Raw genomic sequence first — 20,348 nt, 5'->3', positions numbered from 1 at the left:
AGACGCTAAAAGCTCTCGCAATAGTTAAACAACCTACTTTCAGTTATAGTGTGATGTTTAGCTAGATGCTAGAAGCTAAGGGCATGGCATCACATGCCATGTCATGGCACATGGCATATGCCACCTGCCCGACGGGTATTCATCTACGTATGCCGGGCAAAGGAGAGTCTTGGAAAGTCCATGTACCCCAAACAATCAATGCCCCTTGGACCTTCGTGGCCTCGTTGGCGCAGTAGGCAGCGCGTCAGTCTCATAATCTGAAGGTCGTCGAACCTCACACGGGGCATGAGTTTTGTGCTAGGCCTCCCTCAGACCATAAAAAGATGAGTGTAGGGTAGCCTGGTACCGTTGGCTTAAACCACCAGTACAGGATTATACCTCAGCTGCTCTCTGGACCTCCATTTGTGTTGGAACCTTCAATACACCTATTGGGAACATTGAAGCTAGTTGTAATCTTCTGAATGGCTGTTTGACCAGGCTCAATCCTCTTTTCTATTTCACAATGACCAAAAACGGCATCTATAGTGTAGTGTTTAGTTAGACGCTAAAAGCTCTCGCAATAATTAAACAACCTACTTTCAGTTATAGTGTGATGTTTAGCTAGATGCTAGAAGCTAAGGGCATGGCATCACATGCCATGTCATGGCACATGGCATATGCCACCTGCCCGACGGGTATTCATCTACGTATGCCGGGCAAAGGAGAGTCTTGGAAAGTCCATGTACCCCAAACAATCAATGCCCCTCAACCTTCGTGGCCTTGTTGGCGCAGTAGGCAGCGCGTCAGTCTCATAATCTGAAGGTCGTGAGTTCGAACCTCACACGGGGCATGAGTTTTGTGCTAGGCCTCCCTCAGACCATAAAAAGCAGAGTGTAGGGTAGCCTGGTACTGTTGGCTTAAACCACCAGTACAGGATTATACCTCAGCTGCTCTCTGGACCTCCATTTGTGTTGGAACCTTCAATACACCTATTGGGAACATTGAAGCTAGTTGTAATGTTCTGAATGGCTGTTTGACCAGGCTCCATCCTCTTTTCTATTTCACAATGACCAAAAACGGCATCTATAGTGTAGTGTTTAGTTAGACGCTAAAAGCTCTCGCAATAGTTAAACAACCTACTTTCAGTTATAGTGTGATGTTTAGCTAGATGCTAGAAGCTAAGGGCATGGCATCACATGCCATGTCATGGCACATGGCATATGCCACCTGCCCGACGGGTATTCATCTACGTATGCCGGGTAAAGGAGAGTCTTGGAAAGTTCATGTACCCCAAATAATCAATGCTCCTCGGACCTTCGTGGCCTCGTTGGCGCAGTAGGCAGCGCGTCAGTCTCATAATCTGAAGGTCGTGAGTTCGAACCTCACACGGGGCATGAGTTTTGTGCTAGGCCTCCCTCAGACCATAAAAAGCAGAGTATAGGGTAGCCTGGTACTGTTGGCTTAAACCACCAGTACAGGATTATACCTCAGCTGCCCTCTGGACCTCCATTTGTGTTGGAACCTTCAATACACCTATTGGGAACATTGAAGCTAGTTGTAATCTTCTGAATGGCTGTTTGACCAGGCTCCATCCTCTTTTCTATTTCACAATGACCAAAAACGGCATCTATAGTGTAGTGTTTAGTTAGACGCTAAAAGCTCTCGGAATAGTTAAACAACCTACTTTCAGTTATAGTTTGATGTTTAGCTAGATGCTATAAGCTAAGGGCATGGCATCACATGCCATGACATGGCACATGGCATATGCCACCTGCCCGACGGGTATTCATCTACGTATGCCGGGCAAAGGAGAGTCTTGGAAAGTCCATGTACCCCCAACAATCAATGCCCCTCGGACCTTCATGGCCTCGTTGGCGCAGTAGGCAGCGCGTCAGTCTCATAATCTGAAGGTCGTGAGTTCGACCCTCACACGGGGCATGAGTTTTGTGCTAGGCCTCCCTCAGACGATAAAAAGATGAGTGTAGGGTAGCCTGGTACTGTTGGCTTAAACCACCAGTACAGGATTATACCTCAGCTGCTCTCTGGACCTCCATTTGTGTTGGAACCTTCAATACACCTATTGGGAACATTGAAGCTAGTTGTAATGTTCTGAATGGCTGTTTGACCAGGCTCCATCCTCTTTTCTATTTCACAATGACCAAAAACGGCATCTATAGTGTAGTGTTTAGTTAGACGCTAAAAGCTCTCGGAATAGTTAAACAACCTACTTTCAGTTATAGTTTGATGTTTAGCTAGATGCTATAAGCTAAGGGCATGGCATCACATGCCATGTCATGGCACATGGCATATGCCACCTGCCCGACGGGTATTCATCTACGTATGCCGGGCAAAGGAGAGTCTTGGAAAGTCCATGTACCCGCAACAACCAATGCTCCTCGGACCTTCGTGGCCTCGTTGGCGCAGTAGGCAGCGCGTCAGTCTCATAATCTGAAGGTCGTGAGTTCGACCCTCACACGGGGCATGAGTTTTGTGCTAGGTCTTCCCTCAGACCATAAAAAGCAGAGTGTAGGGTAGCCTGGTACTGTTGGCTTAAACCACCAGTACAGGATTATACCTCAGCTGCTCTCTGGACCTCCATTTGTGTTGGAACCTTCAATACACCTATTGGGAACATTGAAGCTAGTTGTAATGTTCTGAATGGCTGTTTGACCAGGCTCCATCCTCTTTTCTATTTCACAATGACGAAAAACGGCATCTATAGTGTAGTGTTTAGTTAGACGCTAAAAGCTCTCGGAATAGTTAAACAACCTACTTTCAGTTATAGTTTGATGTTTAGCTAGATGCTAGAAGCTAAGGGCATGGCATCACATGCCATGTCATGGCACATGGCATATGCCACCTGCCCGACGGGTATTCATCTACGTATGCCGGGCAAAGGAGAGTCTTGGAAAGTCCATGTACCCGCAACAACCAATGCCTCTCGGACCTTGGTGGCCTAGTTGGCGCAGTAGGCAGCGCGTCAGTCTCATAATCAGAAGGTCGTGAGTTCGACCCTCACACCGGGCATGAGTTTTGTGCTAGGCCTTCCCTCAGACCATCAAAAGCACAGTGTAGGGTAGCCTGGTACTGTTGGCTTAAACCACCAGTACAGGATTATACCTCAGCTGCTCTCTGGATCTCCATTTGTGTTGGAACCTTCAATACACCTATTGGGAACATTGAAGCTAGTTGTAATGTTCTGAATGGCTGTTTGACCAGGCTCCATCCTCTTTTCTATTTCACAATGACCAAAAACGGCATCTATAGTGTAGTGTTTAGTTAGACGCTAAAAGCTCTCGCAATAGTTAAACAACCTACTTTCAGTTATAGTGTGATGTTTAGCTAGATGCTAGAAGCTAAGGGCATGGCATCACATGCCATGTCATGGCACATGGCATATGCCACCTGCCAGACGGGTATTCATCTACGTATGCCGGGCAAAGGAGAGTCTTGGAAAGTGCATGTACCCCAAATAATCAATGCTCCTCTGACCTTCGTGGCCTCGTTGGCGCAGTAGGCAGCGCGTCAGTCTCATAATCTTAAGGTCGTGAGTTTGAACCTCACACGGGGCATGAGTTTTGTGCTAGGCCTCCCTCAGACCATAAAAAGCAGAGTATAGGGTAGCCTGGTACTGTTGGCTTAAACCACCAATACAGGATTATACCTCAGCTGCTGTCTGGACCTCCATTTGTGTTGGAACCTTCAATACACCTATTGGGAACATTGAAGCTAGTTGTAATCTTCTGAATGGCTGTTTGACCAGGCTCCATCCTCTTTTCTATTTCACAATGACCAAAAACGGCATCTATAGTGTAGTGTTTAGTTAGACGCTAAAAGCTCTCGGAATAGTTAAACAACCTACTTTCAGTTATAGTTTGATGTTTAGCTAGATGCTATAAGCTAAGGGCATGGCATCACATGCCATGAAATGACACATGGCATATGCCACCTGCCCGACGGGTATTCATCTACGTATGCCGGGCAAAGGAGAGTCTTGGAAAGTCCATGTACCCCCAACAATCAATGACTCTCGGACCTTCGTGGCCTCGTTGGCGCAGTAGGCAGCGCGTCAGTCTCATAATCTGAAGGTCGTGAGTTCGACCCTCACACGGGGCATGAGTTTTGTGCTAGGTCTTCCCTCAGACCATAAAAAGAGGAGTGTAGGGTAGCCTGGTACTGTTGGCTTAAACAACCTGTTCAGGATGATACCTCAGCTGCCCTCTGGACCTCCATTTGTGTTGGAACCTTCAAAACACCTATTGAGGACATTGAAGCTAGTTGTAATCTCCTGAATGGCTGTTTGACCAGGCTCCATCCTCTTTTCTATTTCACAATGACCAAAAACGGCATCTATAGTGTAGTGTTTAGTTAGACGCTAAAAGCTCTCGCAATAGTTAAACAACCTACTTTAAGTTATAGTGTGATGTTTAGCTAGATGCTAGAAGCTAAGGGCATGGCATCACATGCCATGTCATGGCACATGGCATATGCCACCTGCCCGACGGGTATTCATCTACGTATGCCGGGCAAAGGAGAGTCTTGGAAAGTCCATGTACCCCAAACAATCAATGCCCCTTGGACCTTCGTGGCCTCGTTGGCGCAGTAGGCAGCGCGTCAGTCTCATAATCTGAAGGTCGTCGAACCTCACACGGGGCATGAGTTTTGTGCTAGGCCTCCCTCAGACCATAAAAAGATGAGTGTAGGGTAGCCTGGTACTGTTGGCTTAAACCACCAGTACAGGATTATACCTCAGCTGCTCTCTGGACCTCCATTTGTGTTGGAACCTTCAATACACCTATTGGGAACATTGAAGCTAGTTGTAATCTTCTGAATGGCTGTTTGACCAGGCTCCATCCTCTTTTCTATTTCACAATGACCAAAAACGGCATCTATAGTGTAGTGTTTAGTTAGACGCTAAAAGCTCTCGCAATAGTTAAACAACCTACTTTAAGTTATAGTGTGATGTTTAGCTAGATGCTAGAAGCTAAGGGCATGGCATCACATGCCATGTCATGGCACATGGCATATGCCACCTGCCCGACGGGTATTCATCTACGTATGCCGGGCAAAGATGAGTCTTGGAAAGTCCACGTACCCCCAACAATCAATGCTCCTCGGACCTTCGTGGCCTCGTTGGCGCAGTAGGCAGCGCGTCAGTCTCATAATCTGAAGGTCGTGAGTTCGACCCTCACACGGGGCATGGGTTTTGTGCTAGGGCTCCCTCAGACCATAAAAAGAGGAGTGTAGGGTAGCCTGGTACCGTTGGCTTAAACCACCTGTACAGGATGATACCTCAGCTGCCCTCTGGACCTCCATTTGTGTTGGAACCTTCAAAACACCTATTGGGGACATTGAAGCTAGTTGTAATCTCCTGAATGGCTGTTTGACCAGGCTCCATCCTCTTTTCTATTTCACAATGACCAAAAACGGCATCTATAGTGTAGTGTTTAGTTAGACGCTAAAAGCTCTCGGAATAGTTAAACAACCTACTTTCAGTTATAGTTTGATGTTTAGCTAGATGCTATAAGCTAAGGGCATGGCATCACATGCCATGACATGGCACATGGCATATGCCACCTGCCCGACGGGTATTCAACTACGTATGCCTGGCAAAGGAGAGTCTTGGAAAGTCCATGTACCCGCAACAATCAATGCTCCTAGGACCTTCGTGGCCTCGTTGGCGCAGTAGGCAGCGCGTCTGTCTCATAATCTGAAGGTCGTGAGTTCGACCCTCACACGGGGCATGATTTTTGTGCTAGGGCTCCCTCAGACCATAAAAAGAGGAGTGTAGGGTAGCCTGGTACCGTTGGCTTAAACCACCTGTACAGGATGATACCTCAGCTGCCCTCTGGACCTCCATTTGTGTTGGAACCTTCAAAACACCTATTGGGGACATTGAAGCTAGTTGTAATCTCCTGAATGGCTGTTTGACCAGGCTCCATCCTCTTTTCTATTTCACAATGACCAAAAACGGCATCTATAGTGTAGTGTTTAGTTAGACGCTAAAAGCTCTCGGAATAGTTAAACAACCTACTTTCAGTTATAGTTTGATGTTTAGCTAGATGCTATAAGCTAAGGGCATGGCATCACATGCCATGACATGGCACATGGCATATGCCACCTGCCCGACGGGTATTCAACTACGTATGCCTGGCAAAGGAGAGTCTTGGAAAGTCCATGTACCCGCAACAACCAATGACTCTCAGACCTTCGTGGCCTCGTTGGCGCAGTAGGCAGCGCGTCAGTCTCATAATCTGAAGGTCGTGAGTTCGACCCTCACACAGGGCATGAGATTTGTGCTAGGTCTTCCCTCAGACCATAAAAAGAGGATTGTAGGGTAGCCTGGTACTGTTGGCTTAAACAACCTGTACAGGATGATACCTCAGCTGCCCTCTGGACCTCCATTTGTGTTGGAACCTTCAAAACACCTATTGGGGACATTGAAGCTAGTTGTAATCTCCTGAATGGCTGTTTGACCAGGCTCCATCCTCTTTTCTATTTCACAATGACCAAAAACGGCATCTATAGTGTAGTGTTTAGTTAGACGCTAAAAGCTCTCGCAATAGTTAAACAACCTACTTTCAGTTATAGTGTGATGTTTAGCTAGATGCTAGAAGCTAAGGGCATGGCATCACATGCCATGTCATGGCACATGGCATATGCCACCTGCCCGACGGGTATTCATCTACGTATGCCGGGCAAAGGAGAGTCTTGGAAAGTCCATGTACCCCAAACAATCAATGCCCCTTGGACCTTCGTGGCCTCGTTGGCGCAGTAGGCAGCGCGTCAGTCTCATAATCTGAAGGTCGTCGAACCTCACACGGGGCATGAGTTTTGTGCTAGGCCTCCCTCAGACCATAAAAAGATGAGTGTAGGGTAGCCTGGTACCGTTGGCTTAAACCACCAGTACAGGATTATACCTCAGCTGCTCTCTGGACCTCCATTTGTGTTGGAACCTTCAATACACCTATTGGGAACATTGAAGCTAGTTGTAATCTTCTGAATGGCTGTTTGACCAGGCTCAATCCTCTTTTCTATTTCACAATGACCAAAAACGGCATCTATAGTGTAGTGTTTAGTTAGACGCTAAAAGCTCTCGCAATAATTAAACAACCTACTTTCAGTTATAGTGTGATGTTTAGCTAGATGCTAGAAGCTAAGGGCATGGCATCACATGCCATGTCATGGCACATGGCATATGCCACCTGCCCGACGGGTATTCATCTACGTATGCCGGGCAAAGGAGAGTCTTGGAAAGTCCATGTACCCCAAACAATCAATGCCCCTCGAACCCTGTGGCCTTGTTGGCGCAGTAGGCAGCGCGTCAGTCTCATAATCTGAAGGTCGTGAGTTCGAACCTCACACGGGGCATGAGTTTTGTGCTAGGCCTCCCTCAGACCATAAAAAGCAGAGTGTAGGGTAGCCTGGTACTGTTGGCTTAAACCACCAGTACAGGATTATACCTCAGCTGCTCTCTGGACCTCCATTTGTGTTGGAACCTTCAATACACCTATTGGGAACATTGAAGCTAGTTGTAATGTTCTGAATGGCTGTTTGACCAGGCTCCATCCTCTTTTCTATTTCACAATGACCAAAAACGGCATCTATAGTGTAGTGTTTAGTTAGACGCTAAAAGCTCTCGCAATAGTTAAACAACCTACTTTCAGTTATAGTGTGATGTTTAGCTAGATGCTAGAAGCTAAGGGCATGGCATCACATGCCATGTCATGGCACATGGCATATGCCACCTGCCCGACGGGTATTCATCTACGTATGCCGGGTAAAGGAGAGTCTTGGAAAGTGCATGTACCCCAAATAATCAATGCCCCTCGGACCTTCGTGGCCTCGTTGGCGCAGTAGGCAGCGCGTCAGTCTCATAATCAGAAGGTCGTGAGTTCGACCCTCACACCGGGCATGAGTTTTGTGCTAGGCCTCCCTCAGACCATAAAAAGCAGAGTGTAGGGTAGCCTGGTACTGTTGGCTTAAACAACCTGTTCAGGATGATACCTCAGCTGCCCTCTGGACCTCCATTTATGTTGGAACCTTCAAAACACCTATTGGGGACATTGAAGCTAGTTGTAATCTCCTGAATGGCTGTTTGACCAGGCTCCATCCTCTTTTCTATTTCACAATGACCAAAAACGGCATCTATAGTGTAGTGTTTAGTTAGACGCTAAAAGCTCTCGGAATAGTTAAACAACCTACTTTCAGTTATAGTTTGATGTTTAGCTAGATGCTATAAGCTAAGGGCATGGCATCACATGCCATGACATGGCACATGGCATATGCCACCTGCCCGACGGGTATTCATCTACGTATGCCGGGCAAAGGAGAGTCTTGGAAAGTCCATGTACCCCCAACAATCAATGCCCCTCGGACCTTCGGGCCTCGTTGGCGCAGTAGGCAGCGCGTCAGTCTCATAATCTGAAGGTCGTGAGTTCGACCCTCACACGGGGCATGAGTTTTGTGCTAGGGCTCCCTCAGACCATAAAAAGAGGAGTGTAGGGTAGCCTGGTACCGTTGGCTTAAACCACCTGTACAGGATGATACCTCAGCTGCCCTCTGGACCTCCATTTGTGTTGGAACCTTCAAAACACCTATTGGGGACATTGAAGCTAGTTGTAATCTCCTGAATGGCTGTTTGACCAGGCTCCATCCTCTTTTCTATTTCACAATGACCAAAAACGGCATCTATAGTGTAGTTTTTAGTTAGACGCTAAAAGCTCTCGGAATAGTTAAACAACCTACTTTCAGTTATAGTTTGATTTTTAGCTAGATGCTATAAGCTAAGGGCATGGCATCACATGCCATGACATGGCACATGGCATATGCCACCTGCCCGACGGGTATTCAACTACGTATGCCGGGCAAAGGAGAGTCTTGGAAAGTCCATGTACCCGCAACAACCAATGACTCTCGGACCTTCGTGGCCTCGTTGGCGCAGTAGGCAGCGCGTCAGTCTCATAATCTGAAGGTCGTGAGTTCGACCCTCACACGGGGCATGAGTTTTGTGCTAGGTCTTCCCTCAGACCATAAAAAGAGGAGTGTAGGGTAGCCTGGTACTGTTGGCTTAAACAACCTGTTCAGGATGATACCTCAGCTGCCCTCTGGACCTCCATTTGTGATGGAACCTTCAAAACACCTATTGGGCACATTGAAGCTAGTTGTAATCTCCTGAATGGCTGTTTGACCAGGCTCCATCCTCTTTTCTATTTCACAATGACCAAAAACGGCATCTATAGTGTAGTGTTTAGTTAGACGCTAAAAGCTCTCGCAAAAGTTAAACAACCTACCTTAAGTTATAGTGTGATGTTTAGCTAGATGCTAGAAGCTAAGGGCATGGCATCACATGCCATGTCATGGCACATGGCATATGCCACCTGCCCGACGGGTATTCATCTACGTATGCCGGGCAAAGGAGAGTCTTGGAAAGTCCATGTACCCCAAACAATCAATGCCCCTCGGACCTTCGTGGCCTCGTTGGCGCAGTAGGCAGCGCGTCAGTCTCATAATCTGAAGGTCGTCGAACCTCACACGGGGCATGAGTTTTGTGCTAGGCCTCCCTCAGACCATAAAAAGCAGAGTGTAGGGTAGCCTGGTACTGTTGGCTTAAACCAGTGATTCTTAACCATGGGGCCGCGGCCCACACTTGGGCCGCGAGCGCCATCTAGTGGGCCGCCAAAAAAAATTCAGTTTTGTACATGTGGGCCGCGAGGGCCGCGGGACTGCATAGCAACTCCCAACCAAATGAGGAGAAGAAGACACTCAGCTAGCTGTACGTGTAATAGTAAGAGAAATGGTGTGTATTTACAGAGAAAATCCTTCATTTTGCACAGAGTAGGTTTAGATCCGCCAGGATCAGGGATCGATTACTTGGGTCTGCGCCCAGAGCGAGCGAGCACGGCGTGCTCATTTATCCCGGCGCGTCCCCGCGGCCGGGGAGGTCGGCTGAGGCTGCCGCTCGGGCGGTGGGCTTCGTCGTTACTGCTGAAGGATGGTAGATGTAGATGCGTGGGCTGTCGTGTCTGCTGGACTGGACTGTTCGGGCTTTCGAAAAAGCATCGGAAAGTTACTGCTGCAGCGCGACCAGAGAGCTGCGGTGCGGGCTGTGCCCGTCGCAGCTGATCAGGCTCGGATGAACCCGACACACTGAGTCCTGACAACTTATTAATGTAAATAACTTAAAGTAAAATCAAACTAAGTTTTGTCCTCGCTGTATTTTTAAATATGCAACCCGGAATGGACAAATTCATCCTGTTCAGTCTTCCCACTGGGACAAAACCAGTGTCTCATACGTTCAGAGACCGTGGCGTTCAAAGTGCGAAAGTGAAACGCCACTGAAACAAAACACAAAGTTTTTCATCAAACATATCCACTCAAGTCTGAATTGAAGTCACAGAAAAATAAACTGACCATCTTAAAACATCCTGCCATGCATGTTTGGGTCCAGATACAGCTGTGAAGCAGCTTTCTCCACAATGAACATAATTAAAACTAAATATCGTTTCAGGCTCATCAATGAACACCTCCACATGCATATGAGAACCTGACACCATCCAGCCCAGATTTAAAGTCCTGACAGGAGAAATTAGAGCTCAGTTCTCTCACTGAACAACAGAAAGTGGAGGCATAAGATTATAAGAGGAAGAAAAACTGCAAAACTGTTAAATTGTTAAGATGTGTTTATATTCATTTAGTATAAAAATGTGTTGAGACAATTAACAAAGAAAAGGGGAAATTCAAACTGCTGGTAGAGAAATAAAATAAGATAGCATTTGAAAAATAAAATCTACTTTATTTTTAAGAGAAAAAAATATGTTTAATTCAAGCATGTTAATTGGCAAATATGTACTTTTTTTAATATAACAGTCAGATGCAGATGTTGATACAACTATGAGGCTACTTGAATATATACACACACACACACATATATATATATATATATATATATATATATATATATATATATATATATATATATATATATATATATATATATATATATATATATATATATATATTATGATGTTCTGGACCTTCGCTTGAGTAAATTTTCTCTAAATGGACCTCTTAAAGTTTTAGTTGAATACCCCTGCTATACAGTGTTAATATTTAATGGGCCCCGGGCCACTCTGTACTGAAAAAATTGGGCCCCAAGGTCAGAAAGGTTAAGAACCCCTGGCTTAAACCACCAGTACAGGATTATACCTCAGCTGCCCTCTGGACCTCCATTTGTGTTGGAACCTTCAAAACACCTATTGGGGACATTGAAGCTAGTTGTAATCTCCTGAATGGCTGTTTGACCAGGCTCCATCCTCTTTTCTATTTCACAATGACCAAAAACGGCATCTATAGTGTAGTGTTTAGTTAGACGCTAAAAGCTCTCGGAATAGTTAAACAACCTACTTTCAGTTATAGTTTGATGTTTAGCTAGATGCTATAAGCTAAGGGCATGGCATCACATGCCATGACATGGCACATGGCATATGCCACCTGCCCGACGGGTAATCATCTACGTATGCCGGGCAATGGAGAGTCTTGGAAAGTCCATGTACCCCCAACAATCAATGCCCCTCGGACCTTCGGGCCTCGTTGGCGCAGTAGGCAGCGCGTCAGTCTCATAATCTGAAGGTCGTGAGTTCGACCCTCACACGGGGCATGAGTTTTGTGCTAGGGCTCCCTCAGACCATAAAAAGAGGAGTGTAGGGTAGCCTGGTACCGTTGGCTTAAACCACCTGTACAGGATGATACCTCAGCTGCCCTCTGGACCTCCATTTGTGTTGGAACCTTCAAAACACCTATTGGGGACATTGAAGCTAGTTGTAATCTCCTGAATGGCTGTTTGACCAGGCTCCATCCTCTTTTCTATTTCACAATGACCAAAAACGGCATCTATAGTGTAGTTTTTAGTTAGACGCTAAAAGCTCTCGGAATAGTTAAACAACCTACTTTCAGTTATAGTTTGATGTTTAGCTAGATGCTATAAGCTAAGGGCATGGCATCACATGCCATGACATGGCACATGGCATATGCCACCTGCCCGACGGGTATTCAACTACGTATGCCGGGCAAAGGAGAGTCTTGGAAAGTCCATGTACCCGCAACAACCAATGACTCTCGGACCTTCGTGGCCTCGTTGGCGCAGTAGGCAGCGCGTCAGTCTCATAATCTGAAGGTCGTGAGTTCGACCCTCACACGGGGCATGAGTTTTGTGCTAGGTCTTCCCTCAGACCATAAAAAGAGGAGTGTAGGGTAGCCTGGTACTGTTGGCTTAAACAACCTGTTCAGGATGATACCTCAGCTGCCCTCTGGACCTCCATTTGTGTTGGAACCTTCAAAACACCTATTGGGGACATTGAAGCTAGTTGTAATCTCCTGAATGGCTGTTTGACCAGGCTCCATCCTCTTTTCTATTTCACAATGACCAAAAACGGCATCTATAGTGTAGTGTTTAGTTAGACGCTAAAAGCTCTCGCAAAAGTTAAACAACCTACCTTAAGTTATAGTGTGATGTTTAGCTAGATGCTAGAAGCTAAGGGCATGGCATCACATGCCATGTCATGGCACATGGCATATGCCACCTGCCCGACGGGTATTCATCTACGTATGCCGGGCAAAGGAGAGTCTTGGAAAGTCCATGTACCCCAAACAATCAATGCCCCTCGGACCTTCGTGGCCTCGTTGGCGCAGTAGGCAGCGCGTCAGTCTCATAATCTGAAGGTCGTCGAACCTCACACGGGGCATGAGTTTTGTGCTAGGCCTCCCTCAGACCATAAAAAGCAGAGTGTAGGGTAGCCTGGTACTGTTGGCTTAAACCACCAGTACAGGATTATACCTCAGCTGCCCTCTGGACCTCCATTTGTGTTGGAACCTTCAAAACACCTATTGGGGACATTGAAGCTAGTTGTAATCTCCTGAATGGCTGTTTGACCAGGCTCCATCCTCTTTTCTATTTCACAATGACCAAAAACGGCATCTATTGTGTAGTGTTTAGTTAGACGCTAAAAGCTCTCGCAATAGTTAAACAACCTACTTTCAGTTATAGTGTGATGTTTAGCTAGATGCTAGAAGCTAAGGGCATGGCATCACATGCCATGTCATGGCACATGGCATATGCCACCTGCCCGACGGGTATTCATCTATGTATGCCGGGCAAAGGAGAGTCTTGGAAAGTCCATGTACCCCAAACAATCAATGCTCCACGGACCTTTGTGGCCTTGTTGGCGCAGTAGGCAGCGCGTCAGTCTCATAATCTGAAGGTCGTGAGTTCGACCCTCACACGGGGCATGAGTTTTGTGCTAGGGCTCCATCAGACCATAAAAAGAGGAGTGTAGGGTAGCCTGGTACCGTTGGCTTAAACCACCTGTACAGGATGATACCTCAGCTGCCCTCTGGACCTCCATTTGTGTTGGAACCTTCAAAACACCTATTGGGGACATTGAAGCTAGTTGTAATCTCCTGAATGGCTGTTTGACCAGGCTCCATCCTCTTTTCTATTTCACAATGACCAAAAACGGCATCTATAGTGTAGTGTTTAGTTAGACGCTAAAAGCTCTCGGAATAGTTAAACAACCTACTTTCAGTTATAGTTTGATGTTTAGCTAGATGCTATAAGCTAAGGGCATGGCATCACATGCCATGACATGGCACATGGCATATGCCACCTGCCCGACGGGTATTCAACTACGTATGCCGGGCAAAGGAGAGTCTTGGAAAGTCCATGTACCCGCAACAACCAATGACTCTCGGACCTTCGTGGCCTAGTTGGCGCAGTAGGCAGCGCGTCAGTCTCATAATCTGAAGGTCGTGAGTTCGACCCTCACACGGGGAATGAGTTTTGTGCTAGGTCTTCCCTCAGACCATAAAAAGAGGAGTGTAGGGTAGCCTGGTACTGTTGGCTTAAACAACCTGTACAGGATGATACCTCAGCTGCCCTCTGGACCTCCATTTGTGTTGGAACCTTCAAAACACCTATTGGGGACATTGAAGCTAGTTGCAATCTCCTGAATGGCTGTTTGACCAGGCTCCATCCTCTTTTCTATTTCACAATGACCAAAAACGGCATCTATAGTGTAGTGTTTAGTTAGACGCTAAAAGCTCTCGCAATAGTTAAACAACCTACTTTCAGTTATAGTGTGATGTTTAGCTAGATGCTAGAAGCTAAGGGCATGGCATCACATGCCATGTCATGGCACATGGCATATGCCACCTGCCCGACGGGTATTCATCTACGTATGCCGGGCAAAGGAGAGTCTTGGAAAGTCCATGTACCCCAAACAATCAATGCCCCTTGGACCTTCGTGGCCTCGTTGGCGCTGTAGGCAGCGCGTCAGTCTCATAATCTGAAGGTCGTGAGTTCGACCCTCACACGGGGCATGAGTTTTGTGCTAGGCCTTCCCTCAGACCATAAAAAGAGGAGTTTAGGGTAGCCTGGTACTGTTGACTTAAACAACCTGTACAGGATGGTACCTCAGCTGCTCTCTGGACCTCCATTTGTGTTGGAACCTTCAAAACACCTATTGGGGACATTGAAGCTAGTTGTAATCTCCTGAATGGCTGTTTGACCAGGCACCATCCTATTTTCTATTTCACAATGACCAAAAATGGCATCTATAGTGTAGTGTTTAGTTAGACGCTAAAAGCTCTCGGAATAGTTAAACAACCTACTTTCAGTTATAGTGTGATGTTTAGCTAGATGCTAGAAGCTAAGGGCATGGCATCACATGCCATGTCATGGCACATGGTATATGCCACCTGCCCGACGGGTATTCATCTACGTATGCCGGGCAAAGGAGAGTCTTGGAAAGTCCATGTACCCGCAACAACCAATGACTCTCGGACCTTCGTGGCCTAGTTGGCGCAGTAGGCAGCGCGTCAGTCTCATAATCTGAAGGTCGTGAGTTCGACCCTCACACGGGGAATGAGTTTTGTGCTAGGTCTTCCCTCAGACCATAAAAAGAGGAGTGTAGGGTAGCCTGGTACTGTTGGCTTAAACAACCTGTACAGGATGATACCTCAGCTGCCCTCTGGACCTCCATTTGTGTTGGAACCTTCAAAACACCTATTGGGGACATTGAAGCTAGTTGCAATCTCCTGAATGGCTGTTTGACCAGGCTCCATCCTCTTTTCTATTTCACAATGACCAAAAACGGCATCTATAGTGTAGTGTTTAGTTAGACGCTAAAAGCTCTCGCAATAGTTAAACAACCTACTTTCAGTTATAGTGTGATGTTTAGCTAGATGCTAGAAGCTAAGGGCATGGCATCACATGCCATGTCATGGCACGTGGCATATGCCACCTGCCCGACGGGTATTCATCTACGTATGCCGGGCAAAGGAGAGTCTTGGAAAGTCCATGTACCCCAAACAATCAATGCCCCTTGGACCTTCGTGGCCTCGTTGGCGCAGTAGGCAGCGCGTCAGTCTCATAATCTGAAGGTCGTGAGTTCGACCCTCACACGAGTTTTGTGCTAGGCCTTCCCTCAGACCATCAAAAGCACAGTGTAGGGTAGCCTGTTACTGTTGGCTTAAACAACCTGTACAGGATGATACCTCAGCTGCTCTCTGGACCTCCAGTTGTGTTGGAACCTTCGAAACACCTATTGGGAACATTGAAGCTAGTTGTAATCTCCTGAATGGCTGTTTGACCAGGCTCCATCCTCTTTTCTATTTCACAATGACCAAAAATGGTCTCTATAGTGTAGTGTTTAGTTAGACGCTAAAAGCTCTCGGAATAGTTAAACAACCTACTTTCAGTTATAGTGTGATGTTTAGCCAAATGCTAGAAGCTAAGGGCATGGCATCACATGCCATGTCATGGCACATGGCATATGCCACCTGCCCGACGGGTATTCATCTACGTATGCCGGGCAAAGGAGAGTCTTGGAAAGTCCATGTACCCCCAACAATCAATACCCCTCGGACTTTCGTGGCCTCGTTGGCGCAGTAGGCAGCGCGTCAGTCTCATAATCTGAAGGTCGTGAGTTCAACCCTCACACGGGGCATGAGTTTTGTGCTAGGCCTTCCCTCAGACCATAAAAAGAGGAGTGTAGGGTACCCTGGTACTGTTGGCTTAAACAACCTGTACAGGATGATACTTCAGCTGCTCTCTGGACCTCCATTTGTGTTGGAACCTTCAATACACCTATTGGGAACATTGAAGCTAGTTGTAATCTTCTGAATGGCTGTTTGACGAGGCTCAATCCTCTTTTCTATTTCACAATGACCAAAAATGGCATCTATAGTGTAGTGTTTAGTTAGACGCTAAAAGCTCTCGGAATAGTTAAACAACCTACTTTCAGTTATAGTGTGATGTTTAGCTAGATGCTAGAAGCTAAGGGCATGGCATCACATGCCATGTCATGGCACATGGCATTTGTCACCTGCCGGACGGGTATTCATCTACGTATGCCGGGCAAAGGAGAGTCTTGGAAAGTCCATGTACCCCCAACAATCAATGCCCCTCGGACCTTCGTGGCCTCGTTGGAGCAGTAGGCAGCGCGTCAGTCTCATAATCTGAAGGTCGTGAGTTTGAACCTCACACGGGGCTTGCGTTTTGTGCTAGGCCTCCCCTCAGACCATCAAAAGCAGAGTGTAGGGTAGCCTGGTACTGTTGGCTTAAACAACCTGTACAGGATGATACCTCAGCTGCTCTCTGGACCTCCATTTGTGTTGGAACCTTCAAAACACCTATTGGGGACATTGAAGCTAATTGTCATCTCCTGAATGGCTGTTTGACCAGGCTCCATCCTCTTTTCTATTTCACAATGACCAAAAACGGCATCTATAGTGTAGTGTTTAGTTAGACGCTAAAAGTTCTCGCAATAGTTCAACAACCTATTTTCAGTTATAGTGTGATGTTTAGCTAGATGCTAGAAGCTAAGGGCATGGCATCACATGCCATGTCATGGCACATGGCATATGCCACCTGCCCGACGGGTATTCATCTACGTATGCCGGGCAAAGGAGAGTCTTGGAAAGTCCATGTACCCCCAACAATCAATGCCTCTCGGACCTTCGTGGCCTCGTTGGCGCAGTAGGCAGCGCGTCAGTCTCATAATCTGAAGGTCATGAGTTAGAACCTCACACGGGGCATGACTTTTGTGCTAGGCCTCCCCTCAGACCATAAAAAGAGGGTTGTAGTGTAGCCTGGTACCGTTGGCTTAAACCACCAGTACAGGATTATACCTCAGCTGCTCTCTGGACCTCCATTTGTGTTGGAACCTTCAATACACCTATTGGGAACATTGAAGCTATTTGTAATCTTCTGAATGGCTGTTTGACCAGGCTCAATCCTCTTTTCTATTTCACAATGACCAAAAATGGCATCTATAGTGTAGTATATATAAACTTTATTACGGGCTCTAGACCCAATATCAAGACATACAACATAAAAAATAAACAACAACTACATAAACACATAAAAACATACTCTTATTCATGAGAGTCTTAAAAGGCACCCATACCAATGTTTCCATAGATAGGATTGATATCTGACAGAACTGCACCTGGGGCTTGTGAACTTCATTATGATACAGTTTTGCGACTCATCAAGTCTAGACATAAACCTAAACATCAGGTTCCTCAAGAGAGCCTGTAGAGTGCTTAGGCCTGAGTCACAGAAGAGTTTACTAGCACTGGTACTCCTGGGCTTTTTCAGCAGTATCCTCAGACAGTCATTGGCCGGGTTTCCCAGATCAGTTAAGTAGTTCTTAACAGCGAAAGACTTCTTTCAAACCTTCTTAAGGAGCCTGTGAAAGAAAATCGCGTTTCCCAGAGTTGCTCTTAGCTTAAGTATCTCTTTCATTAAGAAGGAAATGAAAGATGCTGCTGACCCAGTCTTTCCAACCATCTTAGTGAACAAAGACTCACAGATCCAGCCGCGTCAGGCAAATCAATATCACACCAAGCAATGCGATATTAAAACAATGCACCCCGCACAAATTTTGATCTATTTTATACTTTAGATTTATATTGTTTAGCATTTATTGGTGACAGCAAAGGGGGAAAAAAAGAAAAATAAGGAATAACAAGTGTGTTCCTGTACATGCTTTATGCATTACGCACAAATAAAACGATCATCATGAATATCATTTATTTGATAATTTGGCTGCTATACAGCATGTTCTCGCTGCAAATCAACCGCGTCACCGTGTGCGAAGCAGAACTGTCTATATGAACGCATTCGTGCGTCAGCATTTCAGTCCCCTGGACGTGCTGTCGGACCGGGCTGTCAGGCAGCCGGGACACCTGCGCCGTGCCCGAGCCCGAGCCCCTATGTGATGACAGGGAAGCAGCAGCTGAAGAACGAGATCCTTTGATAAATCGTTCATACAGTCTCAAATATAATCAATGGTGTCGGTTTATATTAAAGAATCTTTTTGCCCAGAAGATAAAAGAGCGAAGACAACGACCCATAACTATTTTCTTCTCTTGAAAAAACCCACCTGCCGACTCGCGCTGTATACAGCGCGAGTCGGGATGCAGCATCATTCAGAAGAGGAGGAATACGTGCGAGGCGGGGATGATCTCTGCAATCTGAAGCCCTCTATAATTGTAAAAAGAATTTCACTTATCACGGGTTCTTTTTGGAACATAACCCCTGCGAAAAACCAGGGTTTGCTGTAATTCCACGTTGCGATTTGCGAAACTCGCCTTCTCTTGGCTCATGTTTTTGAACGCACACACACGCCCACCCCGTTTACTCCCGGTCTCCGTGTGTGGGGAAAAAAAGCCTCACTGTAGCCAGAAATAACGGAGTAACACACCGTTTGGATGAAAAAGGGTCATTGAATTATATTTATCATCTTAATTTTTTATTATAACGCACAGGCAGCAGTGAATTAGTGCGTTAGGCAGCAGTGCTGCGTGTGAAAATGCGCTGATAGTGATCGGTGATCGATTTGCCTGGCATCGATTCATTTGGTTTCAGAACCGGACAGCTGCTCCAAAGAGCGTCTGAAAGAGCGAAACTAAAGGACGGTGTTAAGAAGTCATCTGGGAAACACCCGTATCTTAGGATTCTCTCTTAGTTCAAACCTTCTTTGAACCTCTCTTAAATCCTTAAGAGAGGTTGGATCTGGGAAACCCGGCCATTGTATGCTACCTGAAGTTTGCGCAGGGTCTCCTTTTTGTAGTTGACCCATAATGGGGCTGCATACATAGGGGTGCAGTAAGCACGGAACAAGCTCACTTTCACATCATCGGAACAGTAATGGAATTTCCTGACGAGCATGTTTGCTTGGACATACAACATGCGTCTCTGCCTGTACATGTCAGCATCACCTTCCATCTTGTCAGTGATTATGTGCCCAAGATATTTTGTACAGTTAGGCACACAAAGGGATTGCCCTGACAGGTAAAACATTGGAAAGTGCAGCATCTGATCCTCCTTGGTCCTACATATCAATACAACACTCTTTTTTGCATTGTACTGTATATCAAACTCAACCCCGTACTGGGAGCAGATATCCAACAGCTGCTGGAACCCGACAGTGCTGGGGGACATAATGGCCAAATCGTCTGTGTACATCAGATGGTTTAACAGAGTGTTCCCTATCAGACAACCTGTCTTACACTTCCCCAACTGCTTGGACAGGTTGTCCATGTATAGGTTGAACAGGGCTGGAGACAGAAGCCCCCCCTGCCGTACACCATTGCCTACACTGAAGGGTGAGGATAGACTGTTTCCCCATTTAACCTGCATACTTTGCTTGCCATACCAGTAAACCAGGATACGTATGATGCATCCAGGCACACCCCTAAGCATGAGTTTAGTAAAAAGCTTATGGTGATTTACTCTCTCAAATGCCTTGGAAGCATCAATAAATCCTAAAAACATTGTAGAGCCCTGACTTCTGTAAGATTCAACAGCTTCTTTCAAGGCATAGATACATAGATCTGTACTATGCTTAGGCTTAAAACCAAATTGATGTTCTGTGGTGTAAATGAACTCACTCAGTCTATCTAGTAGCATCTTTTCTAAAACCTTTGAAAGAATGCTGGCTAAGGCGATGGGTCTATAGTTCTCCAAACTCCCTATTTTACCTGCCTTGTCCTTAATGACGGGCACTAATGTGATGGTCAGCATGGTGTCTGGCAGAATACCATGTGTCATCAGCCCTGTGAGGCAGATGGACAGCAGTGCTGCTACTCTGGGGCTGGCTAACTTAAGATGCTCCGCAGTGATGTTATCCTTGCCACTAGCTTTGTTATCCGCTAGTTGCTCTATAGCATGATAAACCTCATTGGGGGTAAAAAAAATCACTTCCTCATTTAGCTTGCCCACACAATAGGGCTCACTTTTGATACAATTAAACAGAGCTGCATAGTGCTGCCTCCACCGCTCTGCTATTTTGTCTGCACCAGAT

The 20,348-nt window shown here is 46.3% G+C and overlaps 21 non-coding genes across 21 annotated transcripts; all 21 read left to right on the top strand.

Moving 5' to 3' along the window:
* Nucleotides 1-756: 756 nt before the first annotated feature.
* Nucleotides 757-829, top strand: trnam-cau (transfer RNA methionine (anticodon CAU)). The gene has a single exon. It is a non-coding gene; the product is annotated as a tRNA-Met (tRNA).
* Nucleotides 830-1,300: 471 nt separating this feature from the next.
* trnam-cau (transfer RNA methionine (anticodon CAU)) lies at nt 1,301-1,373 on the top strand. The gene has a single exon. It is a non-coding gene; the product is annotated as a tRNA-Met (tRNA).
* Nucleotides 1,374-1,844: 471 nt separating this feature from the next.
* trnam-cau (transfer RNA methionine (anticodon CAU)) lies at nt 1,845-1,917 on the top strand. Its single transcript has one exon. It is a non-coding gene; the product is annotated as a tRNA-Met (tRNA).
* Nucleotides 1,918-2,388: 471 nt separating this feature from the next.
* trnam-cau (transfer RNA methionine (anticodon CAU)) lies at nt 2,389-2,461 on the top strand. Its single transcript has one exon. It is a non-coding gene; the product is annotated as a tRNA-Met (tRNA).
* Nucleotides 2,462-2,933: 472 nt separating this feature from the next.
* On the top strand, nt 2,934-3,006 carry trnam-cau (transfer RNA methionine (anticodon CAU)). The gene has a single exon. It is a non-coding gene; the product is annotated as a tRNA-Met (tRNA).
* Nucleotides 3,007-3,478: 472 nt separating this feature from the next.
* On the top strand, nt 3,479-3,551 carry trnam-cau (transfer RNA methionine (anticodon CAU)). The gene has a single exon. It is a non-coding gene; the product is annotated as a tRNA-Met (tRNA).
* A 471-nt stretch (nt 3,552-4,022) lies between these two features.
* trnam-cau (transfer RNA methionine (anticodon CAU)) lies at nt 4,023-4,095 on the top strand. The gene has a single exon. It is a non-coding gene; the product is annotated as a tRNA-Met (tRNA).
* Nucleotides 4,096-5,106: 1,011 nt separating this feature from the next.
* Nucleotides 5,107-5,179, top strand: trnam-cau (transfer RNA methionine (anticodon CAU)). Its single transcript has one exon. It is a non-coding gene; the product is annotated as a tRNA-Met (tRNA).
* Nucleotides 5,180-5,650: 471 nt separating this feature from the next.
* On the top strand, nt 5,651-5,723 carry trnam-cau (transfer RNA methionine (anticodon CAU)). Its single transcript has one exon. It is a non-coding gene; the product is annotated as a tRNA-Met (tRNA).
* Nucleotides 5,724-6,194: 471 nt separating this feature from the next.
* Nucleotides 6,195-6,267, top strand: trnam-cau (transfer RNA methionine (anticodon CAU)). The gene has a single exon. It is a non-coding gene; the product is annotated as a tRNA-Met (tRNA).
* A 1,010-nt stretch (nt 6,268-7,277) lies between these two features.
* On the top strand, nt 7,278-7,350 carry trnam-cau (transfer RNA methionine (anticodon CAU)). Its single transcript has one exon. It is a non-coding gene; the product is annotated as a tRNA-Met (tRNA).
* Nucleotides 7,351-8,364: 1,014 nt separating this feature from the next.
* On the top strand, nt 8,365-8,437 carry trnam-cau (transfer RNA methionine (anticodon CAU)). Its single transcript has one exon. It is a non-coding gene; the product is annotated as a tRNA-Met (tRNA).
* Nucleotides 8,438-8,908: 471 nt separating this feature from the next.
* Nucleotides 8,909-8,981, top strand: trnam-cau (transfer RNA methionine (anticodon CAU)). The gene has a single exon. It is a non-coding gene; the product is annotated as a tRNA-Met (tRNA).
* Nucleotides 8,982-11,565: 2,584 nt separating this feature from the next.
* On the top strand, nt 11,566-11,638 carry trnam-cau (transfer RNA methionine (anticodon CAU)). The gene has a single exon. It is a non-coding gene; the product is annotated as a tRNA-Met (tRNA).
* A 471-nt stretch (nt 11,639-12,109) lies between these two features.
* Nucleotides 12,110-12,182, top strand: trnam-cau (transfer RNA methionine (anticodon CAU)). The gene has a single exon. It is a non-coding gene; the product is annotated as a tRNA-Met (tRNA).
* A 1,011-nt stretch (nt 12,183-13,193) lies between these two features.
* On the top strand, nt 13,194-13,266 carry trnam-cau (transfer RNA methionine (anticodon CAU)). Its single transcript has one exon. It is a non-coding gene; the product is annotated as a tRNA-Met (tRNA).
* A 1,016-nt stretch (nt 13,267-14,282) lies between these two features.
* Nucleotides 14,283-14,355, top strand: trnam-cau (transfer RNA methionine (anticodon CAU)). The gene has a single exon. It is a non-coding gene; the product is annotated as a tRNA-Met (tRNA).
* Nucleotides 14,356-15,372: 1,017 nt separating this feature from the next.
* trnam-cau (transfer RNA methionine (anticodon CAU)) lies at nt 15,373-15,451 on the top strand. Its single transcript has one exon. It is a non-coding gene; the product is annotated as a tRNA-Met (tRNA).
* A 459-nt stretch (nt 15,452-15,910) lies between these two features.
* Nucleotides 15,911-15,983, top strand: trnam-cau (transfer RNA methionine (anticodon CAU)). The gene has a single exon. It is a non-coding gene; the product is annotated as a tRNA-Met (tRNA).
* A 472-nt stretch (nt 15,984-16,455) lies between these two features.
* trnam-cau (transfer RNA methionine (anticodon CAU)) lies at nt 16,456-16,528 on the top strand. Its single transcript has one exon. It is a non-coding gene; the product is annotated as a tRNA-Met (tRNA).
* A 472-nt stretch (nt 16,529-17,000) lies between these two features.
* On the top strand, nt 17,001-17,073 carry trnam-cau (transfer RNA methionine (anticodon CAU)). Its single transcript has one exon. It is a non-coding gene; the product is annotated as a tRNA-Met (tRNA).
* Nucleotides 17,074-20,348: the final 3,275 nt, after the last annotated feature.

This window comes from Cololabis saira, chromosome 16, assembly GCF_033807715.1.
Source record: "Cololabis saira isolate AMF1-May2022 chromosome 16, fColSai1.1, whole genome shotgun sequence".
Lineage (NCBI taxonomy): Eukaryota > Metazoa > Chordata > Actinopteri > Beloniformes > Belonidae > Cololabis > Cololabis saira.
The sequence above is the reverse complement of the archived record's forward strand: the minus strand, read 5'-3'. Positions and strand labels throughout refer to the sequence as shown.